This window comes from Coptis chinensis, chromosome 8 (assembly GCF_015680905.1).
Source record: "Coptis chinensis isolate HL-2020 chromosome 8, ASM1568090v1, whole genome shotgun sequence".
In the NCBI taxonomy this organism is placed as follows: Eukaryota; Viridiplantae; Streptophyta; class Magnoliopsida; order Ranunculales; family Ranunculaceae; genus Coptis; species Coptis chinensis.
The window spans coordinates 95496000-95518740 of NC_141463.1; the positions used below are offsets into that span (position 1 = coordinate 95496000).

Here is a 22741-nt window from a genome sequence, read left to right on the forward strand (position 1 = left end):
CTCACATTAGTATCCGAATTAAGATTTGTTTTCAAGAAACTTAAGATAATACGTATGCAATAGTTTATACATCTTTTCATGAACATTCAAGCACTGAGTATCATCGATTGTACATAGCAGTAAGTTTCTGGAACCAACGGTTAGTTACTTAAACTATAAATCTTGTGAGAATCTAACCAAAAGCCTTGACATGAGTGATTTGTGTGTGATGACACAGAGGAGTAGTTTTTCCGATTAGAGAAAATCACGCGTCTACTTACTTGATCACCACCCGAACCCTAGGCGAGAATTTAGGCCTTCTTTGGATCGACATAGCTAAAAATTCATACCTGTTACAATTTTACCGCTAATCACTCTACTGAACCTTTCATCAGATTTTTTTACTTTCACCAAAAATTCCTTACCCATATATTAAGCCAAATAAAATAACCTACCTAAGTGACGAGTATGAGAAATAGGATGAAATATAGAAAAATAAAGAGAAAGACTTGTCCCAAATAAAAGTCAGTTACTTGCTTCAGGGAAGAAAAATTGAATCATGTTCTTAAGCCATTAAAAAAAAAAAATCATCATCTGTATCCAGAGGCTTAAGAGCAAGGTTGGAAAACTCAGATTAGAAGCAAGAAAGAAAACAAGCTGGGGACAGCATTTGAATTTCGCTTGGTGCCAAAATAACCAACAGATGGGGGCTCCTCCAGGTTTCGCTAATCCACCTGTTCGACCAACCAACAACTTTATTCCATACCGCCAAGGAAATAATCAACAATACCAACAAGGTCAATTTCAAAATAATTCCAATGCTAACTATCAAACAAACCGTAGCCTTGTTCCAGCTAATCCAGATCCCAACTATAATCAACAACTTCTCAGCAATAATCGTGAACTACTACCTGTTGCACAACCTGCGCCACTCGTTACGGATAGGACAAATGAGACTTTCTTAGCTTACATGAACCAACAATCTCAAATTTTAACGTCTATCCAACAATCACTTCAACAATTGGCACAAGAAAAGAGTCAGAAAGGCGTGTTTCCTGGACAAGCAGTTTCAAACCCTAAACCAGCAAACACAGCCTTTGAACTCACCAATGCACCTGGTACAAGTACTCCCAACCAAGGTGAGGTGCATGCAATCACTACTCTACGATCTGGAAAAACTATAGACAATCAAATACGTATGCCAGATGATCAACCAAAGGAATCCGTAGGTTCCAATGAATCTATTTCCAATAATGAACCTACGGGAGATTCACCAGATCCAACAAAGTCAACCTCTCAAAATTTAGGAAACAAGCAAGTGGACCCCTTTGCCAAATTCCACCCTAAGGCACTATTTCCTGCACGCTTGGCAAAGAATAAACCTGATGAGAATTTTGCTGAAATTCGAGAAACTTTTCAGAATTTGACAATCAACTTACCTTTTCTCGATGCCTTAAAGCTATTACCAAAACATGCAAAATTTCTGAAAGATATGTGCACCACAAAAAGGAGAACTAATGTTCCTCAACAAGCGTTCCTCACCGAATAGTTTCCATCCATCACCGAACACAATGGTATAGTCAAATACAAGGACCCTGGTAGACCAACGGTTCCATGCACCTTAGGTGACAAATATACAGCTACTGCGCTACTAGACCTAGGAGCTAGTATGAACTTACTTCCATATTACTTATTTAAACAACTAGGTCTTCATGAGCTCAAACCTACCACCATGACTCTATAGTTAGCCGATCGTTCCATTAAGTATCCAAAAGGAATTGTGGAAAACGTCCTTGTAAAAGTCCAAGACTTTTACTATCCTGTAGACTTTGTTATTTTGGATACAGAAGTTGCATGTGATTCCATTCCTATCATCTTAGGACGTCCGTTCCTAGCAACTGCTAATGCTCTTATTAATTGTAGGGATGGTTCAATGACCATGTCCTTCGGAAATCTATCGGTCGAGGTTAATGTGTTCAAGTTGATGAAACAAATTCCAGAGCCTGACATTGATGGTGAGGTGAATAGGGTTGACAACATTACGCAAGAGTATTTAACAAACTCTTTTCCTGAAGATGATGTATACCAATTTCGTTCCTTTAGCGAATCTGAGTTTGAGGATGATGATTATACACAAGAAGTAAATGAGTTATTATAGTCAATACCATTATTTGACCCTACGACTGTGATGTCCAGTAACTTGGATGAACATCAATTTGTTTATTCCATGGAAGATGACTTTCCTCAAGAATCTTTAATACCCACTCCGCCCACCCCTGAGTTAAAACCTCTTCCTTCGGAATTAAAATACGTATAGCTTGATCCAAATGGTCGTCACCTAGTTATCATTTCTTCACAATTGACTGACGATCAGGAAGCTCATTTAATTAATGTCATTCAACAACATCATTCTGCTATTGGATGGTCCCTCGATGACATTAATGGCATTGAACCTACTGTGTGCACCCATCGCATACACCTTGAAGAAAATGCTAGCTAAGACGTCACATGAACCGCAGCGTCGACTAAACCCTACCATGAAAGATGTGGTACGAGAGGAAGTTTTAAAATTACTCGATGCGGGTATTATTTACCCTATCTCTGCTAGTGTTTGGGTGAGTCCAGTACACGTTGTTCCCAAGAAATCTGGCATTACAGTTGTGTAAAATGATAAAGATGAATGCATTTCCGCCAGATTCGTTGAAATGGCTTAATATGCATTGACTATCATAAACTTAATGCCGCCACCGTAGGATCACTTTCCACTTCCATTCATCGATCGGATGCTTCGAACGCTTTAGCCGGTCATGCATATTATCGTTTTCTTGATGGTTATTCAGGTTATTTTCAGATAGTCATAGACCCTGCTGATCAAGAAAATACCACGTTCACCTGTCCATTTGGTACATTTGCATATAAACGAATGCCTTTCGCCCTTTGAATGCACCGGTACTTTCCAACGCGGCATGCTTCACATTTTCAGTGATATGGTTGAACGTTTTATGGAAGTATTCATGGATGACTTCTCAATATATGGAGATTCTTTCGATAGCTGTCTATCAAATCTTGAAAAGGTCTTTACACGTTGTGAAGAGAAAAACCTTGTTCTTAATTCGGGAAAATGCCATTTCATGGTTACAAAAGGAATAGTTTTAGGACATATCGTTTCAAAAGACGGAATAGAAGTCGACAAAGCTAAAATAGAAAAAATTGTTTCACTTCCTATACTAAAAATAGTTTGCGACATTTGCGCATTTTTAGGACACTCAGGTTTCTATAGGCGATTTATTCAAGATTTCTCAAAAGTTGCTCGACCTTTAACCAATCTCCTGCTTAAAGATGCTGCTTTTGACTTCAACTTCAATTGCAAACAAGCTTTTGAGACTTTAAAATCCGCATTAACTACCGCGCCCATAATTCAACCACCTGATTGGTCTAAACCTTTTGAATTAATGTGTGACGCAAGCGACTATGCTATTAGAGCTATACTAGGGAAACGCCGAGAAGATAAGCCAATTGTCATTTACTACGAGAGTAAAACCCTTAATGAAGCTCAACGTAACTATACCACCACTGAGAAAGAGTTTCTCGCCGTTGTATATGCCTTGGATAAGTTTCTTTCTTACCTAGTGGGTTCTTCCACAATTGTCTACACTGACCATGTAGCGCTTCGTTACCTGTTAGCGAAAAAAGATGCAAAACAAAGGTTGATCCGATGGATTCTCCTTTTACAAGAGTTTACTCTAGAAATTAGAGATAAAAAAGGTTGCGAAAATGTGGTTGCCGACCATTTATCAAGACTTGTCAGTGATGTTGATACTAATACCGAACCTATCTGTGATTCTTTTTCGGATGAACACTTATATTCCGTTTTTTCGTCCCCTTGGTACGCTGACATAGTAAATTACTTAGTTACCGAGGAAGTCCCTTCATCTTGGTCTCGTAATAACCGAAAAAAGTTCTTATCCACTGTGAAATTTTATTTCTGGGATGATCCCTACCTCTTCAAGTATTGTTCTGACCAGCTAATCCGCCGTTGCATTCCCGACTGGGAACACAATGATGTGTTATCCTTTTGCCATGAACAATCTTGTGGTGGTCATTTTAGTAGTAAGAAAACTGCGGCCAAGGTCTTACAATGTGGATTTTATTGGCCAACACTATTTAGAGATGCACATGAGCATTGCAAAGCATGCAACCGATGCCAGCAGCTAGGACGCATTACTCAGCACAATATGATGCCCTTAAATCCCATTTTAATTGTGGAAATCTTTGATGTATGGGGCATCGACTTCATGGGTCCATTTCCAAATTCTCATGGCTTCCTATACATACTGGTAGTAGTTGACTACGTGTCAAAATGGATTAAGGCATTGGCATGTCGTGCTAATGATCATAAAACGGTCGTTTTGTTCGTAAAAGAAAATATTTTCTCTCGATTTGGCGTTCCAAAAGCTATAATTAGTTATGGGGGAAAACATTTCTGTAATAAAATTTTTGAATCATTAGTAAAGAAATATGGAGTCACGCACAAAGTGGCAACTCCGTATCATCCCCAAACCAGTGGCCAAGTAGAAGTCTCTAATAAAGAGATCAAATCTATTTTGGAAAAAATTGTTAATCCATCTAGAAAAGACTGGTCTCTACAATTATCTGATGCCTTGTGGGCATACAGAACAGTTTTTAAAACACCTATAGGGATGTCTCCTTATCGCCTCGTTTTTGGAAAACCTTGTCATCTGCCGGTTGAACTTGAGCACCGTGCTCTATGGGCCATCAAAAGCCTCAATTATAATACTAATGCGGCAGGCGCAAAAAGAAAATTACAGTTAAATGAGCTTGAGGAAATTCGGAGTGATGCCTATGATCTCTCGAAATCCTGTAAATCCAATGTGAAAAGAGTGCATGACAAGCACATATTACGAAAAGATTTCAAAATTGGTCAAAAAGTTTTGTTGTACAACTCAAGATTACACATTTTTCCAGGAAAATTAAAACTTCGATGGTCCGGTCCTTTCATTCGTTCTCTGTCACCCCTTATGGGGCTATCTTTTTGGAAAACGTAAATGATAACAGCGAATTTCAAGTAAATGGTCAACGCATTAAACATTATCATGAGTTGCGCTCGCCAGATGTCAAAGAGACTCTTCTCAATGATCCAGTCTACACAGACTAATAGATTCACTGGTGTACTTCTTTCCATGTGATTTAAACAGGGAAAGCATGCCATTAGGGTACCCAGGCCCTCTTCTATTTTCTTTTCTAAAATCCCTAGAGTGTGTAGTTGCAAGTGCCGGAACCTTAGTCCACAAAAACTCTACTTCAGAACTGAGTATAAATGTCTTCTGATAATCGAGCAAAACGCATTCTAGAAAATAATGGGTACCAAAAATTCCCTCTCCTTCCTTCTCTTCCTTTTTCTATTCTCTTCCTCGCGAACTTCAGCTCATCATTTGGTGTAAATCTCACCCATCTCGAATAGGAAATGGTCGTAGTACTTTTGCTCGAAAGCGACGTGCGCGAAGGATGGGGTGGTGTATGAATTGTCAAACACCTTTCTGTCCAAGTCTTGATCTATTATCCGAGATGAGCTGGTATAAGGTATATTATTGTCTGACACCGCAGCAGCAGGATAAACTTCGTCGTCGCCCCGTTGTTCCCACAGGTTGGGATTAGTCTTGAGGATCTGACGTTAAAAGACTCACGTTCGTCTTGAGGATATGATGTTAAAAGACTCACGTTCGTCTTGAGGATCTGGCGTTAAGGCTCACATTCGTCTTGAGGATTTGATGTTAAAAGACTCACACTCGTCTTGAGGATCTAACGTAAAAAGACTCAACATGTATATGCTCATTTTTTTTTTTATCTTTCCCTTAGCACTAAGCATGGTCCCCAAAGAGAGTCGTGATATGCAACATCGGACATTTCCTAGTTCGTGCGGGCAATGGATTCCACCCAGGCCAACCCCGAGCGATTTTCTATGTGACTGTATTTCGGGGCGGTTTGAGGCTTTACCATAAGTACTAAGGGTAATATTATTATTAGACCATTGCACATTGGTCAGGGATGGTACCGTCCTGAACCCTAGTCCCCCAAAACATAAAGGTTAAGCCACAGTCTGGCTGGATTGGGTTCACCCCAGAGCCGACATGAAAGTTGCCTGATTTAAGCTGTTTGTGGTGTTTTATTTTTTTTGGGACTGCCGATGTTGTTGACAAGTTCCTCTCGACTTGTACATTTGTATATAAAATTTGTAAACAAATAAAAACTTCTAAAAAAATTAAAAAATTAAAAAAAAAATAAAAAATGGGTGGTTGCATTCTATTTTTACAAGATTCAACCCCCCCAAATAAAAATAAAAAGTTTTGAATGTGTTTTTATCATATTCAGTGGGTGGCATTTTTCATGCCGATCATTTTGACATCTTATTCGTTCAATTTGGAGTTAAAACGAATCGAAATTCCAAGTTTAAAATTTCGGGACATAAGGGGAATTTCTGGAAATCATTTGGGCTTGGGCCAAAAATTGGACCTGACAAAAAATCATGGATCCGGTCACAAAACCCAACCCGCTGGCCAAACCACGCGTCAGCCCCTCACTTTTCCCCAAAATCCGGATCTTGGTCCCCCTAATACTCCCTCGTGCACGCGGCATTCCAGGCCTAAATTTGACCAACGCACGCGGACAGTACACCACCGATTCATCCAATTTTTCAACACCAACATCCCCTCACTCCGCACAACCAATATAGGCCCTCAAAAATTCAACTCGATCCCTCTATGGCTGAAAATCGGAGAATCACAGTTGAGAGAAAATTTTCAAATCTCTATAATTCCAGAATGTTTCATCCATTTTTCGATGGGGAAATTGCTAGTAGAGAGTGGGAATATCTTTTGCATCGAATTCCAGCTCATTATTCCGAAGATTTAGTGTTGAAGTTCTATAACAGTGGAGGTTTTCAGGGGAATGAGTTTTGGATTACGGCGGATAGGTTGGAACGTGAACTCACGTTGAAATTAATATCGACTACGACGAATATTCCAATCAACTCCGATAGTTCGACACAGCTGATTTCGGCGTATCCGAATACAATGGAGTTGATGTTTGACACACTTCTCGAGGGCGAATACAATGCTACCTCGAACTGCGTGTACCAGCACTTGCTCAGACGTAACCAACTAGCAATTACTCAGTGGTTAGCTTACAACGTCATTGGAACTTCAAAGACGTCTGACGTGAACAAGACATTCTTACACCTGCTGTGGATCCTCCAGGAGAAGAAGGATACCTTTTGTATGATCCATTTCCAGGGCCATGTTCTTATGACTGCGTCAAACAGGTCAACTCCTCTTGCTGTACTTGTTACTCAGCTTATGCTTAACTTAGGGTTCCAGTCCGCTAGTCCTTTAACTCCAACAAGGTCTTTTGAAAATTTTGCGATTTTCGAGACTTGTGTCATGGATAACTGGGACCCTATAGCGAGAGATGATATTGAGCATGATAACGTACCTCTCATCTGTATCCAGAGGCTTAAGAGCAAGGTTGGAAAACTCATATTAGAAGCAGGAAAAAAAAAACAAGGATTTCTCTGGTATAAATATCTTGTAGACCCTATTCTCTCATACTCGTCAATTTTGATTATCCATTTCCATTGTCTTCTACACCATCACCTAAGCCCCACAATACCTAATAAAGACCTCTAGCTCAATTAGGAGTAGGAAGGTGTGATAATAAGTAGTAGACGTGATTGATCGACCTCGGCTCCTCTGACTGTCATTGAGATGTGAGGAAATGTGTGCCCACTGCACACTGGAGTTAACAAAACCTGAGTGGTAAAATTTTGAGTGAATTTGTGTTTCGACACATACCTGTGAGAACCCATTTAGGTACGTTCTCCAAAGGTTCCAGAAACAACCCTGCTAGTACATTTCAATGAAAAGTTCACTGCATGCATGATCATATGTAGATGTTTTAATTATTGAATGCATATTAACTTGAGTTTCAAAGAAATAAATCCTCATTCCCTGCTAAGGAGATGTATGGATATCCGAGATTAATTTAGGAAACGAAGTTTTGTCACCGAAGTCGTTGTAGTATAAATGAAGTTTGTGAGTATCTTCTCTGGAAAACTCTCACGAGGCTATAACTCGTCCACTAGGGAATTCCTAGTGGTTTAAGGCCTTGTTGCATATGGTCAATGCAACCGCACTCTGCAAAACGAGAATTAGTTAGCACTACACATTTTTGCCACTTATCTATTTTAATGTCTCTTCTTTACAAGCAAAATGCTGTTTGGGGGTAGTGTGATAAGCACCCAAAACTGTAATATGAAACCCCATTGAGACATATAAATTTGGTTAATTATGTGTTTAATAATCATGAAATAAGTATATTTTTGTACTTTCGCAGGTATTTGCAGTAAACATGAAAATATTGGTTAAACCTGTGTTAAAGCATGGGGAACGACGTATATATGAATTCTTCCAAATCAGCCATGTAAAGCCCAACAAATCCGCACAGAAGCATCAAACTTCCAAAGCTCCTACCTCTTGAACCAGGACTCCGAATGTGACAAGTGAGCTGCTCAGACAATCAGGGTGATGAACTCTACGCATAGGCGAGAAGTACGTTGTAAAATTGCCAAAAGACCGGACCGCCACTGGACTGCACGTGGGCCCACTATGCTGGCCTGTAAGATTTGATGAGTCATCATACAAGTCAAGACAAAGGTGCAAATAATTGGTGCAAAAGTGACACCTTGCATGTAGTTAATAAAGTTAGATGAGATTAGGTGTTAATAGTGAAAAAAGATAGGTGTCACTTTATTGTGGATTGTGTGGTTAAGAAGGAAGTAAATGTAGTTTAGTGTTTTCACGTGGGAAGAAATGAGATTTATCTCAAATGGAGAAGAAAACAAAACAAGGGGGGGCACTCCATTTACTCCCTTGACTTCTTTTCTTTTACCATGTATTATTTTAGTTCCTTAGTCTTAGATTTTATTTAGTTTTAGTTTTTTGGGAACAAAAAGCTTGTAATAGTTTTAATGGAGGAAATATTGTGTTCCTCTTGAAAAAAATCTCACTTATTCATGCAAGTGAGTTTATATATATATATTTTCTTCTTTTTTTTAGTTCTCTCTCTTTTTCCAATTATATTTTGCACCTCTCATCTTTTAGCCCAAGGATCACGAGCTAAACCTTCCCTTTGTGGGGAGTTAATGATGCTCATGTGAGGGAAAATCTTTTTTATTTGGTTTAGTAAGTTGTTTAGGAAGAACAACTAGACCTGCATCCTATCCCAAAATGATAGTTGGTGTAGAGTCTAGTTAGGAATCAAAGTGATGAGCTTAGAGAAAAGTCATTGCTTTGGTTCTACATGCTAGCATGTATGAGCTTAGAGATACATGAGTCATATATGTTAGAGATAAAGTTTTCCTTTATTAGGACTTGTATAAGAGTTCTAGGAAGATTAAGATGCACTTACTAAAATCAAATAACAAAAGTTATCTTCACATGAGGAGAATTAACTCTCCACTTTCGTTTTAGTAAAATTTTATCTTGTCTTAGTTGCATGTTTACGTAACTTAATGTTTTCAATTTTTGTGTAGTAAAGAAACTAAGTATTTAGTATTTACACAATCATAGCTAAACTTACTCATTAGTTTCCTAAAATAGTAAAACCAAGTTGTAAGTGGTCCTAGAATTTAGGTTGGTTCGAATTCCTACTCCAAACTATATGAACACGAAGATCGTGAGTAAGGAAAATTCTTTGTTTTCGCATTTTGGCCAAAGAAGAGATTCGAATCTCTAATATAGCAAAAGGTGAATATCACCCTCTTCACCAAATAATTTTCCATTGCTATAGTGATCACCAATGCATCCTCGTGTGGTGAAACAACTGCCTCGAGGTCCTTTGGAGTGAACATTATGACTTCCTCTCCTGTCACGGTTCCCCTGACTAACCTCGGTATGCTCTCCACTTCATTGACCTGCCGCAAACTTGCCGTCTTCCTGATCTTGTCTCTGTGTGCATTTCTCCCAAGTGTTTCCCCACTAAAAATGACATTGATAGTTCCCAAGATTCTAGCCGGAGCCGTCACTCTCTCAGCTTGATGAACTTCAGTGACAAATTCCCTCAGCATACCTTTCTCAATCATCCTTTCCACCAACCACTTCAAGGCATAACAATCATTAGTAGCGTGGTTCTTGATGCCATGATATTCGCAAAAATGGTTTCCCCTCTATCTCACCCGGAGTATTCCGCAGACCTTCATAGTACTGCCGCCCCTTAATTAATGGCAAGATCTCCTCTAGCGGCCTGTTAAGCGGAGTTGACTCTATCTCACGATATGGCTTCCTTTCTTGGATATCCCTCCTACCACGATCCCCAGTTCTCTCTAGTCCTCTATTTTCCCCTCTATATGATACCTTTTCTCTGTCTTCTTTTCTACTCTTATCCTTTGGGTTATCTCGATCCACCGCCTGCACTGTTTTCCCCGATCTCTTCTGTTCCTTTGCGGTCCTCTGCATTATGTCCTCATATCGTATGTATTTTTCTACCTTTGGGTACAGAGCGTGCAGTGTGGTGATTTCTATCTTGAACACTGACTCATGAACCCTAGTTCCCTGCCTCAAACCATGCAGGAAGGCTATAACCACGGTATGCTCATCTAAATTTTCAACCCTCAGTGTCTCTTCTTTAAACCTACACAAAAACTCCCTTAATGATTCCGCTGACCTCTGCTTAATATTGAATAGAGCCGCGATATCTACCACCCTTCTTTTTTGGTGTATGAAGTGATCAACAAAAGCGCGCTCTAATTCTTCGAATCCTCTGATGCTCCTCGAAGCCAACCTGTAATACCAGTCTGAGGCTCCCCCCTTAAGACTGGCAGGAAACATCATGCATCAGAGTCCATCGTACTTATTTTCCTGCCATAACGACATCTGTTGCCGGAAGTGATGCAGATGGTCTGTCGGGTCTCCTTTACCATCATATCTTTCAAACCTTGGCTGGGTGAATCTCTTAGGCACTTCTGAATTCCATATCAAATCTGCCAGTGGATTCTTATGGAGACTTGCAACCGCTTTCTGCGCAGCACTCTGGTTCGCTCTTTCTGCTACGCGATTCACTTCTCTGTCTTTCTCAATCATCGCCTGTACGACCTCCAACGTAATGCTCGCTGTTGGTTCCGCGCCCATGGGTGGATATTCCTCATTTTCCCCTTCCACTTCACTGCCACGTTGATCCCCCCGCTCGGTTTCCCTCTGTGTGGTCTCCCTTTCTTTTCTCAACTCATCGTTCTCGTTCCTCAACCTCATTGTTTCCTCCTGAAGAAGTCTGGTGGCGTCTGCTGCCACGTTCGATATCTCTTCCTCCTCTATTCCTTCCACCTCTACACTCGCTGCTTCCTCTACCTCTTCTCGCACTGCCTCTTTCCTAGGTCTTCCTACTCCTCTTTTTGCTATGGTGGCTATTTTGCTATTCGGTCCCTACAGACGACGCCAAATGTATTGTCAAATATTACCACCTATGAACTCACTTCACTCTCCTCTATGTATAATCAAATCTTTCAATTCTCTTCTCACTCAAATGTGTTGTCCCTATTCTCTCCGATCTTCCTTCTTTTTCTCTCTCCTCACTTTATATATCCTCTTTTTTCTAACTTCCCTCCACCTCTACTCCCCTCCACCTGTCCCTATCTATATAGGGTAGTTCTCGCAAGCGATTCGTTACGCTGGACTGATCCGCTACATCCTGTATTCTCTTCACTACTCCGCATACGGCCCAATTGCCACATAACCTCCCTATCCATCTGGTTCGTCCATCTCTTCCCATCTCATGCTCCCTTCCTCTCCACTTGTCCTTGTCTATATATGGTAGTTCTCGGCAGTTCGGTTACCGCGGACCTGATCCACTCCCTGCATCATGTATCCTCTTCACTACTCAGCATACACCCCCCCTTGCCACATGTAACATCCTACACCACGAATACATCCACTACAACAACTACATTGGGTATTTCCGTATTTGTACAAACGTTAGTCCTTATTTTATGAATCGCATATTTCGATTGAAAAGATGAACTTGGGAGTTACCTGGAACAACCCACATCTAGCATGAGGAAAGAGCATATATGCATGAGCTACAAACTTACACGCAGAAACAAACAAAAAAGGCTTAACGATCTGTTACTTCATTTTGCGCGCTTGCAACTTGCTCAAGTTTAAAATAAGAAAATCAATCTTACAATTTGTTTAGTTGGTTTACCAACAGCCAGATCATATCCTCGCTTTTGGTAAACACTTGGAAATCCAATTTTTCAGCTGATTTACATTTGCATCTTTCTTGGCTGCTTTAAATTCGTATAGTTTATCAATTCAATTTTACTAGAAGTGCAAAACATATTCTGATGAATTTGTGCGCTTATGGGTCTCCTGTATTAAATCAAATGTTGCACGCGCATGCTATGGGTCTAGTCACAATACATTTTAGTTGCACCTTTTCTATTCTCTCTAACAAAATTTCCAGGCAATAAGTGTCGAGGCACATTTTGTTCACAAAAAAACAAAAAAAACTAAACTAAACTCAGAAGTCTGAACTTTTTTTAACTGCTTGAAGAATGCATGTTTGATGACATTTTTTTTTTGGATTGACAATGGCGAGTGGCTACGCATGTCTACACGACTACATGCATCATTTTGAAATTCGAACTAGTGATAATTTGATACATACTTACTATTTTAATGGGAGAAAACCATGTATGTAGCGGGACTTTGGTTTGTCTAATTATTGTGATGCCTTCCAACAAAAACTACGGATAGTATGTACATAGTATATTATCACCGATCTGGAAAATTTGGCACTGTGTTAAAACAATCTGGCCGAGAACATCCCTCAAATGTTGCTGGCTTTTCTTATATTTATGAGTTTCGATACAAAAGTAACATCTTTTTTTTTTATTCCACCCAAAATGTGAGTAGAACTTTCAACAACGTTGACTTTCGATTTCTAGTACATATTATGCACGCGAGCGTGCATACTATCACTAGTAGCAATTAGCCATCCCAGCTCATGGAAGAAGATGCTCGAGAAAGCTTTTACATAGGAGGCAAGACATTTTGTAAAGCTTGGAGTGTTAAATTGTACTTTCATAGGCCAGGCCCCCCAACCAGAAATGGCTTTGCATATTTGCATGGTGATGAGGGAGGTTGTGATGCAAGCTGGCAGGGATGGAAAGGTAAAAACAAGAACCCACCTTTCAGTTTCCTCTGTTCAGAGATATTCCTAAGTCCGGCCTCTACTCACCTTTTCAAGCAAATACAAGACCTTGGCTTGCTAGCTAGCTATAGGTATTTGCTACAAAATGACATTTTACTTCAATGCTTTTTGTTTTAGTACAAGAATTGAAAGTGGTTCAAGTCAAAATTAACTGCAGCAACATCGGCAGTTATTCTCCCCTATAAATATTCGCTCTGTTTTGCATGTTAACACATCAGTTTGTAACAAAACAATTGTTTTATCGTTACAAAAAATCAACAACTCATGGCTCTGAAATGTCTCTTCTTTGTTTCCCTCTTAGTTGTTGGCTTGGCAACCCCGCTTGCTAAAGCCCAACTTGGAGTATCCCTTCCTGGGTTGATCCGCATCCAAGGCACTTTATTTTGTACCATCAATGGCAATAGCGTAAATGGCACAGCAACTCCTGTTTTTCCTAGTAAGTTATCCTGGAAGGCAGTATTTCCAAACATGTCATATCTTGTACATAAACAAGTGTTGACGGCATTTAACGTCTGTTAAGTATCCGTGAGTTTGCATATATTGTAGAACCAAACATTATTTGTATAATTGTATCTGAGCATGGCGTGGATGGAACCTAAATGGCGGCATTCTGCTATTCATATATATATGTCACACTTCTAATGCTAGTATACATCTTTTTAATTTCTTGCAGATGCTGCTGTACTACTGCAATGTGGGAGTGGAAATATTGTTGTAGCCAGTTCGATAACTAATACTTCCACTGGACAGTTTACCATCTTGTTGGTTACATCCGAATTTCTTGTCTCGTCGGTCCTGAATAACTGCAGACTTTTGGTCAACACTACACTCGCTACATGCAACGTTTCACTGGGCACCGGACTACTTTCTTCACCCTTACAGTTCATAGGGAATACTGTACAAGGGGTTCTGACTATCACCGACCTCGTTCCTCTTCTGTTCAAGCTACTTCCTTGAGAAGATTGCTTCTTAGCAATATAATATATATATTTTTATGAATAAGTAAGCTTGGTTCTTACAACCAGCCAATTCAAGAGAATGGTTGGTGATAGTCTCCATATTAAGTGCTTTCCTTAGCATTCTATATATCTGTAATGAAGATCATCTGGGGTGTATTCTCCCAGCACAAGCTCTCTAGCTTGCTCAAGAAATTAATAAATAAATGCTATTGTGTCAACTTCATTTGTGCCATACTTTTTTTTTTTTTTTTTTTTATGAAGGTAAAAATGTTTCATTAATATGTATTCATAGTCATGATACATAAACAGAGTACAAGATAGACCGATTAGCAATGATTCGACTGCCCCTCCCCTAGGTCCTCCACTCCCCATCGCCCCACTATCGGTCGGGCCATGCAAAGCTTTGGGCGACGACCCCGGCTATCATATGGGTCAGCACAACGACCTCTTTACGGCTTGGGGTGAAAGTCTATGCAGCTTGAGAGACGTCCTCAATAAGCTCCAAAAACTCAAAGATAAAATCGTGCTTAAAGCTACACAAGTCCATCTAAGATTAACAAGACATCTGTTCTGGATCTCCCAATCAAAAGGTGCAATCAACATTATTGGGTATTGGGAACCTGAAATCTAATAGTCCCACATGGAAGAAGAGACAAATTTATCATGGGTTAACAAAGTGGGATCTATCACAACTAGTATTTTCACATAAAAAAACCCCACACCCATGGCCATGTGTTGCCCCAAGCCCAATGGGTGGTTAAGTTGGGAATAATATTGGTACTAGTTAGATATGTAAAGCTTATGGGCCTGAGATCAAATTGGGTTCAAGGTGGAGATTGTTGGGTATTGTGAACCTGAAATCAAATTGGGTTAATAAAGTGGGATCTATCACAACTAATACCAAGGCCTTTTCACATAAAACCCTACACCCATGGCCATGTGCTGGCCCAAGCCCAATGGGTGGTTAAAGGGAAATGTTGTTTTGACCGTTTTTTTTGGTACTGTTTGTTTGAAGAGAAGAAGGGGCGCACGCCCCTTTTGGCGCCCCTTGCTTAAGAAAAGAAGTTTTTTTTTTCCGAAAGTTTAAATTCTTGGAAGTTAGTCAAGAAGAAGGGAACACGCCCTCCTATGCCTTGCTCAAGTGGCGCACGCCCCCTAGCCTCTACACACCAAGTTCCGATTTTTTTCTCTAGTAAATCGAGATTGCCTTTATACACTAAAATTTTGGACCACTATAAAAAGAAGAGTTTGGGTTTTGACCTAACTAACTTTTTCTCTAATAGCACTTCCTAAACCTCACACCCATGGCCATGTGTTGGCCCAAGCCCAATGGGTGGTTAAGTTGGGGACAATATTGGTACTAGTTAGATCTGTAAAGTTTATGGGCCCGAGGTCAGGCTGTGTGTCAGGCCCTATCAAATGGTATCAGAGCCGATATTTGGCTGGGACTAACAGCATAGATCATGTAGAATTTGAAGACGAAGTCATTCAAGGTGGAGTTGCCAACGATGGCGCAAGTCAGGTGGAGTTGCTTAACGAAGTGTTCATGTACACTATGACACTTTTGGAGGTTGTGGATGCTCGAAAGAGTGTACCCCCAGTGGAATTCAACGACATGGAGTGATTTTCGAGGTGGAGCTTGTCCTCTTGACACCTTCAATGTTTGGCATGATATCGCGGCGATGGTGATAAACAAGTGAAGATCTATGGATTTCGGGTTTCGGTTCAAGGTGGAGATTGTTGGGTATTGTGAACTTGAAATCTAATAGTCCCACATGGGAGAAGAGACAAGTTTATCATGGGTTAATAAAGTGGGATCTATGACGACTAGTATCAAGGCCTTTTCAAATAAAATCCAACACCCATGGCCATGTGTTGGCCCAAGCCCAATGGGTAGTTAAAGGGAAATATTGTTTTGACCATTTTTTTTGGGTACTGTTCGTTTGAAGAGAAGAAGGGGTGCACACCCCTTAGGGTGCCCCCTTGTCTAAGAAAAGAATTGAAGTTAGTTTTTTTTCTTTTCTTTTCTCTCCTTTCACGAAGCAAAATTACTGGAAGTTGGTCAAGAAGAAGGGGCTCGCGCTCCCTCCTATGCCTGGCCCAAGTGGGGCACGCTCTCTAGCCTTTACACACCAAGTTCTGATTTTTTTTCTCCAGGAAATTGATATTGTGTTTATACAGTGAAATTTCGGACCACTATAAAAAGAAGAGTTTGGGTTTTGACCTAACTAACTTTTTCTTTGTGAGAAAGTTGAGAGAACTTAACCTAGAATACAAAGAGAGATTTGAGAGAGAACATTCTTTGTGAGTGTAGAGTGAGAAATCATTCTTAGTGAACAATTACATCCAAAGCTGAGATGAAACTCAGGTGGATAGTTAAAACTTCCGTGTGATGGGTTGGATTTGGAGTCAACTCAATAGCAACCCATCTATACATCTAGCTTGGGCCCAAGATGAGCCTATAAAAACTGTAAGGTAAATCTAACACAAAATACAAATTTCTTATACAACCCATATTGTAGCGTTCATGGACATGTACTAAATTTGGTTGTTCTATCAATGTCTTGGTCATTCCGTTCCACACCAAGACCAAACAATGAGTCATAAACCTAGAAGCTAAACCGATCCAAGAAAAAAGATAATAAATGTTCAACAAAGAAGTCATCAATCCTTAAAAGTCTCATACTTTTTTTTAGAATTAGCCCGGTGTTTAGCAAATATTGGAGACTCTGTGAAGACTCAAAAAATAGAGCCAATAGGGTATAGCTATAATATATATCTAAGGATTTGTTTTCATCGGCATAAGTATTTTTTTTATAGAAAATCATTAGAATTTGGGCTTTTGACCCGACCGCCACATGTGATTTTTTTTGAGATAATTTCTTCTCTTTTTCGCCTTGCAAAATAACTACTTAGCGGATAAATAACAGCCCTATTTTATTTTTTGTTCTTCTTCTTTACATAATTTTTTTTAGTTTATGCAATCATCATTCTTTTAATCTCTTCTTAAAAGCATGATGTTAATCCATGAGCCAAAACAATTTCGATCGTTTAATGAGCAAGGCACAGTTTGAAGAGCAAGGCACGGTTTGAAGAGCAACTAAAAAAAATATCTTGCTTGGTAGTAGTAATGACCTATTGTTTTATCATCTCTTTGGTTCGTTGGTGGTCTCTTTGGCTTCCATTTGTACCTAATGAGCACAAACCAGTCAAAAAGCATCTTTCTCTTGATTAAGTTTCTTTCCAACTTTGTTCTTATTTGAAAATATAATTGCTTTTGTCAATCATTCAACATATTTTGTTCTTCTTTAGTTTCAAACTTTTTAAAAATTATCGATCATGTAATTTTTAGGACCATATATGAGAATTTTCGATTCTGAGTCAACAAACGGGGCTAACATCTATAATCGGGGATGCTTGAACAATCCTATGGAAGTATTCTACACCGAAGATAAAGCCTTCAAGAAACAACTTCCGCACATTTGTGCGGAGACTTTACAAAGGCCTCCCATGGTCCGTGAACCACCTAACCGTAAGTAGACGACACATGTGGAGAGAAACGCCAAGGTAGAAGATGATCTAGAAATTGGTGGAGATATATTAAAGATTTCTCAGCCATAACTTTGATAAAGTCGGTGAGGCAATGGATGCACTAGTGAGTAGAAGCAAAGTTGAAACCCACGATATCTCAAATCCTAATTTTTTTCTCGGGTTCACATCAAGTTCAGCCGTGATACATATTTAATGGTTTGTAGGAGCGATCGAGAATCAAATTTGAAAAATCATTGTTTGAAAAACTACATTTGTGTGTGTGTGTTTATTAAATTCCTGTGCATTACCCTTTATTTGGGCATAGAATTATACAGAGTTATAAAATGTGAATTTACACCAACGCTTTTGAATTGTTACCTGTTTATCATAGTTTAGACCGTGAGAAACCGTACAATCACCTTCGTAGGATTCAACAAGTAGCTACCACTTTTCAACATCCATCGGTCTCTAATAAACAAGTCTTGTTACGGTTGTTTCCTTTTACCTTAGCCGATAAAAACATCAGTTTGGCTAGCTGGTTAACAACCACAATCCCTAGACACATGGAACAAACTTGTGCAGGCTTTCATGATAAAATTTTACACTTAGAAGAAAACTACTGAAATGCTTCAGAAGATTCAATTCTTTCGCCAGCATCCTCATGAATCATTTACGGAAGCATGGAGTCGTTTTACAGATCTTCTTTTAAAATGTCCCCATCATCAGCTCGACACCGCTGTCCTTGTTCGTTCATTCTTTAACGGACTTTCCGATCATCAAAAAAAAACACTCAATATAATGAACGGCGGTTGCTTCATGGATAAAGGGGCGATTGAGGCATATAATTTTCTTGAAAAACAAGCAACAAGAGGTACTACTTATTGGGGTAATACGGATTCTTCTAGATCATATGAGGACTCTAGTACAAAAGCTACGTCTATCTTTAAGGTAAAACCGATTCTCAATTAAAAATATGATAGAATCCCCGCCTTTAAAAAAAGTAGATCCCCGCAGTTCAAGTAAATGATCAAAAACCAAAAGCAAAGGTCATGGACGTTAACACCTCCCCATGTGTTCTTTGTCTAAGTCCCCGATCATCCCGATTCGTATTGTCCCTTGTTATATGCCTCATTTTTTCACAACCATCGAGGAAGAGGCTTGTGCATTCAACATCCTTTGGAGACAAAATCCAAATTTCACTTGGCTAAATAATAACCAACGAGATGGCTCCTCCGGGTTTCGCTTAATCCAATTGATAGACCATCTACCAATTATATTTCATACCGCCAAGAAAATAATCGGCCAATACCAACAAAGTCAAAATCAGTTTTCAAGTAATTCCAATACTAACCGCAGTCTTGTTCCGGCCCAATCCAATTTACGACTTTCATCTTCAACCTACCGTGAATAACCGTGAATTAGTCCCTCTTTGCACTGTCAATGCAATCCATCCACGATCGATAAGACGAGTGAGACTTTCTTGGCTTACATGAACCAACAATCTCAAATACTGGACGCCTATCCAACAATTGCTTCAACTCTTAGCACAAGATAAAAGTCAGAAAGGCGTGTTTCCTGGACAAGCAGTTCCAAATCCTAAACCAGCAAACACTGCCTTTGAACTCAATAATGCACCTAGTCCAAGTAATCGAAACCAGGGTGAGGTGAATGCCATCACTACTCTTCGATCTAGAAAAACCGTAGACAATCAAATACGTATGCCAGATAATCCACAAAAGGTAGCTGAAACTTCCAATATACCTGTTTCTGATAATGAACCTACGTTGGCAGCACCACTTCCAAACACATTACAAACTACTAACATGAGAAAGTCGGGGCAATCCCTATGAAAAATTCAAACCCAAGGCACCGTTTCCTGCCCATTTGGCAAAGAACAAACCTAACGAAAATTTTGATGAGATTCGAGAAACTTTTAAGTATCAACTTACCTTTTTCGATGCCCTCAAACAATTGCGAAACATGCAAAGTTTTTGAAAGATATGTGCACAACAAAAGGAGAACTAATGTTCCTCTGAACAATTCTCTTCTATCACGGAATCCAATGGTGTTGTAAAATATAATGACCCTAGTAGACCAACCATTCCATGCACATTGGGTGACAAATATACTGCTACCGCGTTACTAGACCTAGGAGCTAGTGTGAACTTACTTACATATTACCTGTTTAAACAACTAGGTCTTCATGAGCTTAAACCTACCAACATGACTCTGCAGTTAGCCGATCGTTCCATTAAGTATCCCAAAGGTATTGTGGAAAGCGCCCCGTAAAAGTCCAAGACTTTTACTATCCAGCCAATTTTGTCATTCTAGATACGAAGTTGCATGTGACTCCATTCCTATCATCTTGTATGCGTTCTTTCCTTTTGAACTGCTAATGCCCTCATAAACCGTAGGGATGGTTCCATGATCATGTCCTTCGAAATCTTTTGTCGAGGTAAATATGTTTAAGTTAATGAAACAATTTTGAGGTCGACATTGATGGTGAGATTAGCATGATTGAAACCCCCATGAGAAGAGTTTTAACTAACTCTTTTCCTAGCGATGATGTTCACTTTCTTTCTTTTGGTGTTTTGAATTTGATATTGACTCTTACACTTAGGAAGTTAACGCGTTATTAGAGTCAACCCCACTATTTGACCCTACTACCGCGTGACATCGAGGCGGTTTGGATGACCATCATTCCGTTTCTCTCTTGAAGAGGACTTGCCTCAAGAATCTTTGATACCGCTCTTCGCCCACACCTAACTTTAAAGTCTTTTTCCTTGAATTAAAATACATACATCTTGATCCGGATGATAGTCACCCAATTATAATTTCATCCAAATTGGACGCCAATCAAGAATTACGTTTAATTCATGTCATTCAAGAACACCGTTACGCTCTTGGATGGTCTCTCAATGACATCAAAGGAATTGATTCTAGTGTGTGCACCCATTATATCCATCTTGAAGAGAATGCAAAGACATCGCGTGAACCGCAACGCCGTCCCCAACCCAATCATTAGACTTTGATTACTCTCTATTAGAATATACCTTTATTAGACTCGATTACTCTCCACATAACAAGAACTAATAACCTACGGGAATATTTCGGTGAGCATCCAATCATTTAAGTGTGGCATTGGCTGCTTTAAACCTTTATACTCCTTCAAAGACAAACCTCCATACTCGAAAGCAGTGTGGAATGAATCGTCGATGACTCCACGGTTGAAGCAAGAGGAGAATAAATGGAAGGATAATTTCCCTGAACCAAGAAAATAGGTTAGTGAGTCAGGAAGGACATAATAAGAGAGAGGAAGTACAAAAGGAATGGAACCATTGCAATAACCAATTATTGTTTTCATTGTTATTGTTATTGCTATTCTTAGTAATGTTATTATTATACCAAACAAGGATCCATTACATAATTTAGGCAATACAACAGTGAAAACCACGATTCGCCATTTATTATAAGTCTAGTAATACTTGTCCATAAAGCTATACCGCTGGAAAGCCATTGACAAAGCCCAAAAGAATCATTTGGGTCAACACAAACACGCACAAGACCAAGCAAAATAGAGTCCAAGACAAGTGGTGAATAAAAAAATCCTTCAAGAAGGCACTAACTGGGGAACATCCAACAAAGCAAAAACAAAATGCTTGACGGCCACAATATCATAGTGTCCGGGAATTTGAACCATATCAAAATACAAGTGGAACATATGAAAGTGAAATTCTCATGGCAGGATGATGGAGCATTAGATGTGATATGTGTGTGTGTGTTTTTTGATTGGTAAAAGTATAGTTATCTTTATATATAAAGCGGATATATATATATCCATAACATAAAGAAATAGGATGAGATGTCCTGTACTACAAAACAGAAGACAGAAGACAAAAGCAACATTTCTCCCATCAGCTCATTATAAGTCATTAATATAAGCACCAAAATTTAAACATCAATGCAGCAAATGAAGATCTGCAAGAGCCTAAAGATAAATTAAGATTCTTCAACATTTACAGAGGAGCCAATGTCAGACATAAATTTGAATAAGGACTTCCCATGGTAATAATATTAACATACACAATGCAAGAATATAGTTCTGTGCAATAAAACAAAGCTAATCCATAAGTTCTCCACACAAGTGACAAACAAACAAAAAAAATCATTTACTAGCAGTATTTTGCCTCCATTTCACGGCCGGTATAAGATGGTACATTTCCAATAACATTCCGCTTGATCTTTGAAGGTGATGAACCTCCCAAAGTGGGCCAAGACAGTCGTGAAAATAATGAACTGACAAACTTTGGGAACTGCAAAAGTCAATTCATAAACAAATTTCATTGTCAAGGATGATGTAAAAGGTTTAGGACATGCACATATTAGGTAACAAAGAAAGCCACAACACTGCTCCAAGTATGGCAAATAGCATGCATATGGCACCCTAGAGCTGTATGACATTTGGTCATTGGGAATAACTTGTTCAAGTGAAATAAAAGGAACCGATTTTTTGCAATAAGAACCGGATAATCAATTAGCTATTACAAATACAGTTGTTCCAATTTCATATCAGACCGATCTGGCAATTCACAATCTAAAGATTTTATTGATATCTGTGTGCCCCATATAAAAGAGCAACTCGACAAAAAACCTATGGTATAACATAAAATCGCTCATTTAGAAAAAGAAAAAGAAGCTCCATAAGATGACCTATAACCATCTATAATACCTTTTTTCTGGAGTCATGTTTTCTTCATTCCTGATAACTAGAAAGTTTTTTTTTTTTTTTTTTTTATGGTTGTAACTAGAAAAATTACAATTAGCTGGATTATAGAAATATTGTATCTAAGTACAGCTTGACCCGATAGATCTTCTGTATGAAATAGTTTGAATGACTAAAATTGTTGCTCCATTCAATGAAGAATTAGTAAGCTAGCGACTAGCCTACTAGTGAAATCTAAGTAATCTTTCTACTGCCATATCAGAATTTG

The 22741-nt window shown here is 39.1% G+C and overlaps 1 protein-coding gene and 1 long non-coding RNA gene across 2 annotated transcripts in view; one reads left to right on the forward strand and one right to left on the reverse strand.

Moving 5' to 3' along the window:
* LOC147484715 (F-box protein At2g26850-like) overlaps positions 1–22741 on the reverse strand; it is a 77430-nt gene that overhangs the window by 51530 nt on the left and 3159 nt on the right. The window lies entirely within an intron of this gene.
* LOC147484717 (uncharacterized) lies at positions 13376–14437 on the forward strand. Its single transcript, XR_015204462.1, has 2 exons — positions 13376–13696; positions 13934–14437. It is a non-coding gene; the product is annotated as an uncharacterized LOC147484717 (long non-coding RNA).